We start from the raw sequence: 8,826 nt of genomic DNA on the forward strand, positions 1-8,826 counted from the left end.
TGGCCCATGTGAGAAGTGTTCCCTGGGGATGCTTGTCCACGTCTGAGGGTTCCATCTTGGCCTTTTCCTAAAGCCCTGCCCTGCCACAGGCAGAGTTTGAGGTCCCCCCTCTACTCCCACATGATATTAAATGAGTAGTAAAGGATAAGTCATCTGTGGTATGCCCATCTGTCCTGCACGAGTACTACTCAACAAACAGAAGGACCTGTGTGTCTTCTCCATGTTCAGAGCAAGTATAGACCCCATATTGTGTCCACCAATTCTGCTTGACTCACCCCTGTATCCTTGTCTACCCTATTCACCCTTCTGCTTCTCCCCTGAGTCATTCCTCCGCCACCTGCAGATTGTACTGTGGCAGTCCCCTCTGCCTAGAATACTCTTTTTCCCCAAAATCCCTCCCACAGCTGAACATCTCTTAGTCATTTCTTGATCTCAGTTAAGCCATTGTTTCCTTTAAGAAACCTTCAAAAAAAAAAAAAAGAAACCTTCAGAGTAACTCCAAATCCATCCCAGGTCCCCTCTAGAATGTTCCCAAAGCACCTCTACTTCCAGGTAAATTTGTATCTACCATCCTATTACCATTGCTCATTTTCCCTGCTACCCTCTAAGTTTCAGCAGATCAAAGACTCTATCTATCTTAGTTATTGTGGTATAGCAGCAGTAGCACTTCATGTCTTAGACCATTTAAGTTGTTGTAGCAAAATTCCTTACACTGGGAAATTTAGGAACAACACAAATTTAAGGCTCACAATTCTGGAGGTTGAGAAGTCCAAGATCAGTGCCAGCAGATTCTGTGTCTAGTGAGGGCTTGCTCTCTGCTTCAAAGATGGCAGCTTCTGACTCTGTCCTCGCAGGAAAATAAGGGCAGTCAAGCTCCCTTGGGCCTCTTTTATAAGGGCACTAATCCCACTTACTAGGACTCTGCCCTCATGACCTAACCATCTCTTAGATGCTCCTAAGATTATTTTGTTGGATGTTAGGTTTCAACCTATGAATTTGGGGGGAACACAAATCTTCAAACAATATTGGCTAACATTTATCAGGTGCTTAATATAAGCCAGGCATCCTTTCAAGTATTTTGATGTATTAACTAACTTGGTTTTAATGTTATGATCACATTTTGCAAGTCAAGAAAACAAGATATGAGGAGGCAAACAATTTGCTTGAGGACAACATTCTAAAGAAAGATACTGATAAACAACACGTTTATTACGTGTACGCTAGTTCCTAGCCTGGTGCCTGTCAGAGAAGAGATAATCAGTAAATGTTTGCAGAATTGATCTGAGGTTGTACCTGGGCTGGCAGCTGTGCCTGGCAGAGAAGAGAGGGCAGATCAGGCAAATGCTCATAAACATGGGCACACATACTAGGCTTAGGTGCTGGGGATGCAGTGCTGAAAAACCTCCAAGCACAGCTGCTTTAGGGCCACAGAGAAGGGGTTTCAGCCTCTCAGAACAGCTTCAGAAACCATTTCATTTTCTGGGGCATAAAATCTACACACAATGCTTGACTCCTCCCTGATTTCTTTCTCTCCCGCAGGGCTGATGTGAAGGAAGGGTTTCACACACCATCCTTGCCTTACCCAACAGTGGCTCTCCCTGGTGGGTCATGCTACGTGTGCTGAAGACTCACTTGACTATCTATTAAGGGGAAGACATTCCGCCAAATGATGGAGGTGCCCCTGATAGATGGGGGTGTTCACCCTGCATGTCAGCCATCCAGTAAAGGGTTCTCAAGAACAACCCATAACTAAGAGAGCAGGCTGGGAATGGTTTCAACCTCTGGTGCACATAGCAACATCTCTGGAGTGTCTTTAACATTGTTGCCAAAAGGTGCCCTGAATGAACTCAATCAATCAGAGACCCTGGAACGGGGGACCCAGGCACTGGTATTTTCTAAACTGCCAGGAGATTCCACACTGGAGACCCAGCAGCAGGCTCCATTTTTTTTCTCAGGGTCTTGGTCCCCCTAGCCCAGAGCACAGTGGCTGCTTTCCACGTGGGACAGGATAGATGAACCCTGGGGAGGAAGAGATCATGTTCACTGACTTTGCCAAAGCCTTGGAGAAAGGACCAGCCCTGTGGCCAGCCACGCTGTGGCCTTGCACACCTGGATCTCACAACCGGGTCTGTCAAGGTGAGAGGTGCCACCCCAATCACTCCTGGAAGTACAGCACAGGGTGGCAGTGGGAACTGACTCTCCACATGACCTTATCTGTCCTTCCCTAGTAACACCCCCAAGTTTCCTACCTGCTGGAGATATCTATGTCTTTTACTGATTGGATGCTCAATTTGCAGGAGAATATGGAGTGCAATGGTCTCTACCTGCACCCCCTCCCATTCAGATTCTCCCTCTAGGGCCAATTTTGGAGGATCTGGTTTTAAATTAGTTGAGGCCAATGGTGGCATCTTCTACATCTCCTCTTGATTTGACTTTGGGCAATAATGGATTTTGAGTTATAATTGATTCTGAGTTATCCCTCCCCACCATCACCCTTTTTTGACACTTCTCTGATTCCTTCTCCAAATTGGTGTGGCCAAGAGCAGAGGGGCAGTAGACAAAGAACACCAGAGAGAAGCATCAGACACAATAGCCTGAACAAAGGTACAGATAGCAATAACAATAATAATCCTTACTATTACTCTTAGTATTGTTGCTAGCATTTATTGAGTATGTGCTTTGTTCGAAGCACACTCAAGCATTATCCCCTTTGTCCTCTCACTATGAGGAAGAAAATATCATGACCATTTTACAGAGAAGGAGAGGAGAGTACTGGGGCTCAGAAGATAATATCCCCATCGAAGGGGCTTTGGCATGCTGAGTGAAATAAATTACATGGGGAGGTCTCCGTGGCAGCCTCATTAGTAATCTCTCTCTGACTTTCTCCTGACCTCCTTCTTCCTGTTCCCCTTTCTTCCCCAAGGCAAGCTGGAAAATATCAGAATTCCTGGTCCTCAAAGTCGGTCATAGAAACTAGAGCCCCTCTCTTCCAAAGCCATCCATAAGTCCTGGGAATATTACTCTAATCTTCCCCTACCTTCCTGTTTGGGTGCTAGCTGTAAACAGATTTCTTTGACCTGCCTTGTCTGGTGGTAGATCTTAAGTTCCTTCTTCCAGAGAGGTCCTGCTTCATACCCAGGAGGAAGGACTGCCACACAGAGAGGCCAAGAAGAAACCAAACCAACAGACGGGCCCTGCTGGATTTGCCCGCGGGGCCTACTCCCATTACATCATACCATTTGGCCCAAACACATTTCTGCATGATCTTCCATACTTTATAGAACCAGAGTATAAAAAAAAAGAGGCAGTTCTCCCTGGGTCTCTGGGTCTTCATTTATGAAGGCTCCCATGTCACCCAAAATGGATTAAATAAATGTGTTAGACTTCTCTCTTGTTAACCTGCCTTTCATCCTAAGAGTGTTGGCAGTGATCCTTTGATAGGTGAAAAAAAGTATCACACCTTTCTGCCCTTCAAAAGTCCTTCAGTGGAGCAATGCTTTGAGACTTTTTAAAAGAAAAGAAAGACAAGTGGTGCTCAGAATCACCTGGGAGCTTGCTAGAAATGCAAATATTCTCTAGCCAGGGTCAAGTTCACAGGTGTGCAAGCAATGTAGTCACATGGAGCCTGTGTAGCTGAAAGTTTCATTATATATTTAAATTAGTATTTCTTAAGGGAAGTCTGACTGGTCCCTGGAGCAAGTGTGGGGCCTTGAAGCCTTGGCACACACGTGGTCCTGAAATGGTTTTCAGCACCTGTTCCACATGCCAACTGTGACCACTGATGTTTCATTCAAGGTGGCAGTGAGTTCCTGTAGCAGAGGAGCTTGTGTTTGCTATTCCCCTTTGTTCCTGGGCGTTGGCACAAATGCAGAGAGGGTCAGGGTTAGATGCACACTTCACGGTGTTCAGGCCAGGGACAGGGCACCATAGTCCCCTCCCCAGACTGGCAGCACCAGCTTAGACCATTTCTTAGTGGCCGCCTGACATTCTTGATCCTGGTAGGGAGCATGACCTGGTATGAAGTTGCAGTTCCCTGTGGGAGGAGTTGCCCATGTGCCATGGATGGGGGCACGGTGGGAAGAGGAGATGGACTTCCCTGCCCCAGGGTGAAGCCCTATCACAGAAGCAGCCAGAGAGGGTAATTTTTCCTGCTCAGAAGGTGAGAAGCCACCTGAGAAAATAAAAGCCGAAATAGTGAAGAATAAAGAGCCAGAGCCTTAGAAATACTAATTCAAATATACAATGAAACTTTAGCTACACAGGCTCCATGTGATCACATTGCTTGCACATCATGAATTTGACCCTGGCCAGAGAATACTTGCATTTCTATAATTTAAAATAGTTTTAAAAGGAAAATGGAGTGCCTGATCGTTTCTTCCAGTCCACATAGAAGCTGGAACAGAATGACTAGAAAATGTCTCTGGTCCTTTACTTGTGGGAGTACATCAAAAGCAACGATAAGGTTTCAGCAGGAGTCCTCTTGCTTCTCTGTGTGGCAGGGGACTTGCAGCATACTGGTTGATTGGCATCTTGGCAAGCCACACCCATCTCTGAAAAGCTGTGTGTCTATGTGGTTCTAGCTGATCACCCCACCTCCAATGGAGGTGAACCTGGCAGAGCTAGGTAGGAGTTTCACATGTACTGGACAATCTCACCAGCAGGAGTGAGGTCCCAGATACCAGACTTTCCCACTTGATGGCTTCTATGCCGATTTTAGTTCACACACAGTTCTTGGGTGACTTCTGACAAAGCTCTGCCTTTTCCTTTTGCACAGGGCCCAGTAAATTCTGCAGCCGGCCCTACCTCTGGTTAGACCAGACCAATTGAACCAAAATCTTACTCGTTTGCTGCAGCTCTCCCAGTGATTCTGATGCAATTGAACATTTAAACCACTGAGTTACAGGGGAGCTAGGAACATTTTAAGGAGGCAGTACAGTGTGGGAGCACAGGGCAGCAAATCCGGGAGTGTGTTCAAGGCTCACTTCCACTCATTTGTGGAGTGACCATAAGCAACTTATGGAAGTCTCTGAACCTCAGGTTTCTCATTCCTAAATTAGAGACAAGTTTCCCCAAGTGAATAAGATTTTACTAGAAATTGTAACTGATTTTGTCCATAAACTGTGCAGACGAGCCACAGCATCTGATAAATAGTAAACACTCAATAAATGGTTGCTGTGTTTTGTTTTTGTCTAAATTTTTTGAAAAGCAGCAGGATGGCACAATCCTCCCCCCCAAAAAAACAGGGCTTCATTTTTCACTCTAGCTGCCTCCTCAGACACTTGTGGGTGCTATGTTTAAATACACCAAATACCTCATCACCCTATTTCTTCTTCCACAAACACATTTCCTTTGTGTCGTGTCTTTTTTTCCCCCTTTTTGCGGTGCTGGGAATGGAACCCAGGACTTTCTGCATGTTAGGCCTGCCACTGAGCTATGTCCCAGTCCTGCCTTATATCTTATTAGAATCTCCAAGCAGAAGCTTCCTGGATGACCGATACAGAGCATCTCCCTTACATTTTTTTTGGAAGAATTGCCATTTGAAGTACCTCTCACTTCAGTGACTCTCTCTGGAACTTCCACCAACATTTGCCTATGTGTCTCTGAATGGTGCCCTAGAGTAGAGGTTGTTGTATCTTGTCCAAGTGCCCATTACAAGGCTGACAGGGCCATCCCACAGCTGTTGTGAATGTTGGCTGCTACAAATATACATCCCTCCCTTCTCTGGAGTTGTCCTTGGTGCCTGGGAATAGCCTTGCTCAGCAATGTTTGGGAAGTTACTCTATCTCCAGGTATAGGCCACAGCTGGCCAGCTGTTACAGGATACAAAAGGCCATATCCCAACAGGGCGTGGTGGTGCACACCTATAATCCCAGCAGCTCAGGAGGCTAAGTCAGGAGAATTACGAGTTCAAAGCCAGCCTTAGCAACTTAACGAGGCCCTAGCAATTCAGTGAGACCCTGTCTCTAAATAAAATATACAAAGGGGCTGGGGATGTGGTTCAGTGGTTAAGTGCCCCTGGGTTCAATCCCTGGTACCAAAAACAAACAAAACAAAACAAAAACCTTATATCCCAGAGCTGCTCCCACTCACTCCACAGCTGACCAGCCCCAGTCACTCCCCAAAAAGTTCAGTCACCTTCACTAGGTACTGGAAGCTGCTGGCCCATGGCATTCCAAGGAGTACTCATGCATACTTAATGTCAGTGTGGCCTTGCATAAAACCAACCACTTGGCTGAAGCCAAAGAGATAGAGCAGGAGTGTGACCATGCAATCATCTGGACACTGAGCACTTTCAGGAAGTACATCATGGACTTCTGTGTTGAGAAGGAGTTTAAGGAGGACCCAATGGGCATAGATAACACAAGCATGACCACAGTGATCTGGAATGGGGACAAGCTCCAGTGTGGGTAGAAGAGCAAGAAGGAGCTGAACCCCAGTGTATGCGAGGTAACAAGCTGTACCTAGAGATGACAGTGGAGGGCATGATTTGCAAGCAAGGGATCAAGAAGGTACACAGAGGCCAGGAAGGGAATCAAGGAACAAGTGATATGACCATATGGACAGGATCCCTCCCTCTCTTTGTACAGTATAAGAAAACATCTAGCCACTGCCAGGCAAGTTAGCAGTCTCTAAGCTTTATCTCTTTTTCTTTTCTTAAAATAAAGCCATCCCAATAAAAGCGATCTGTTTAGAAAAAAAAAAAAATCCCATTCCCTTGCTTTGAGCTGGGACAACTTTGTAATATAGTGAGGTGTTTTCTGACCCCAAATGGGAGTTCTTCCTCACACCAACCAGGTCTCTGATTCTCTGACATCAACTGGGTGTCAGATTCAATTCAGTTCAGACACGGTGTTCCTGGAGTTAACATCAGATCCCGCAAGTTCAAAGACTTGGTCCCACAGACTTCAGATGCTAGTTGCAAATGGAGTCCCAGGTGATCCCCACTTCTACTAGACAGAAATAATATAAATTCAGGGGTTCCTATGACCTGCCCTTCAGGCTCAATAATTCACTAGAACTTTTCATAGAACTCAGGAAAATGCCATAGTTATAACATAGTTTATAACATAGTTCATAACAACTTAAAATTTCTGATCTGCTCCATTTCTTATTCTAGAATCAGGCAACATTTCACTCTGTGTGATAGGAATGTTCCCGGGGGACTGAACAGAAGAGCTCAGTTTTATAGTCAGAGAAGGGCTGAATGAGCAGAAACAAAGAACTAAAAGTAGATTGGTCATTTCAAAGTGACTTTCCTTGTAAGGTGCAGACAGGGAGACAGAACAATAGGAAAATGATTGGTTAACACTGGGTTATTTCAGGTCACTTTTTCGAATAAGGATTAAGGCAAAGGGAACTTTATTAGCTCTCTAGTTGAAACTGGCCTGTTGGGGAAGTTCGGCTGATATCACTCTCCTGATTTCTCAGAAAGTCAGATACCAGGTGAGTTTCCGTTGGGTGATGTTTAACTTTAGTACACGCAGGAGCCCAATGCAAACCAATGGCTTATCATTTTAAACACTGCTGCAGTTTATTTTAAAGGATACAAATGAACAGTCAGCTGAGGAAGTACATAGGAAGCGTCCAATGGAAGTAGCTAAATACTTTAAATCATTTCTAGATTACTTGTAATGCCTAATAGAATGTAAATGCTATGTAAATAGTTGTTATACTATATTTTTAAGGAAACATGACAAGAAAAAATCTATACCTATTCAGCACTGATGCAGTTTTTGCTTTCAAATAGTTTCTTCTATTCATGATTGGTTGAATAGTCAACCATGGTGGATGTGTACACCAACCAGAAGCTCTCTGAACTCTGGAAGTTTCATTATATAACATGAACAATTCAATCGTTGGTCCTTATTGCTATGACAAAATGCCTATGATAATCAACTTAAAATCAGAAAGAAATTTCTTTTGGTTCACAGTTTCAGAGGTTCCAGTCCATGGTCAATTGGCCCTGTTTGGGGCCTATGGTGGGGCAGAACATCATGGTGGGGAGCACATGGCAGAGGAAGTCTGTTTACTTCATGGGGTAAACAGACTTCTCTAGAAGCAAAGAGAGAGAGGGAGGTTCTGGTGACCCACATCCCCTTCAAAGACACGCCCCCAAGGACCTAACTTTCTTCCACTAGGCCCACCTCTTAAAGGCTCCACCACTTCCCAATAGTACCACAGGCTGGGGACCAAGCCTTCAAGACAAGGCCTCCTGGGGACATTTAAGATCCAAACTATAATAGTCATTGAGCTCAGTCTACAGCCCTTATTCTTCCTTAGAAGCCAGAGAGCAGGACTAAAAGTTCTAACTCTCTAATCATGTGTTTTTTTGGTGGGTACCTGTCCTAAATCTATCTAGGACTTTTCTCCCCACGTGGAATCATCTCATTTCCATACAAAAAGAGCAATTTCCAAGCTCTGTGCCAGGAACCAAGGACAAAGATCAAATACAGTCATTCTCAGTATCTACAAGGAATTGGTTTCAGGACTGCCTTTCCTACCAAAATCTGTGGATTTCCCCTCATATAAAATGCTGAAGCATTTACATAGTCTCTGCCCATCATCCGTGGGCATTTTATTTTTCATTTAGAGATATATTTTAAATATTTTTATTTATTTATTTGTTTGTTTATTTATTTTGAGGCAGGGTCTTACTATGTTGCCCAAGCTGGTCTCAAACCTCTGAGCTCAAATGATCCTCCTGCCTCCGCCTCTAGAGTACTGAGACTGTAGGCCATCCCACCATGCCCAGCCTTCATATACTTTAAATCATTTCTAGATTATTTGTAATGCCTAATACAATGCAAATGCTACATAAATATTTGT

Source organism: Ictidomys tridecemlineatus, chromosome 6, assembly GCF_052094955.1.
Source record: "Ictidomys tridecemlineatus isolate mIctTri1 chromosome 6, mIctTri1.hap1, whole genome shotgun sequence".
NCBI lineage: Eukaryota > Metazoa > Chordata > Mammalia > Rodentia > Sciuridae > Ictidomys > Ictidomys tridecemlineatus.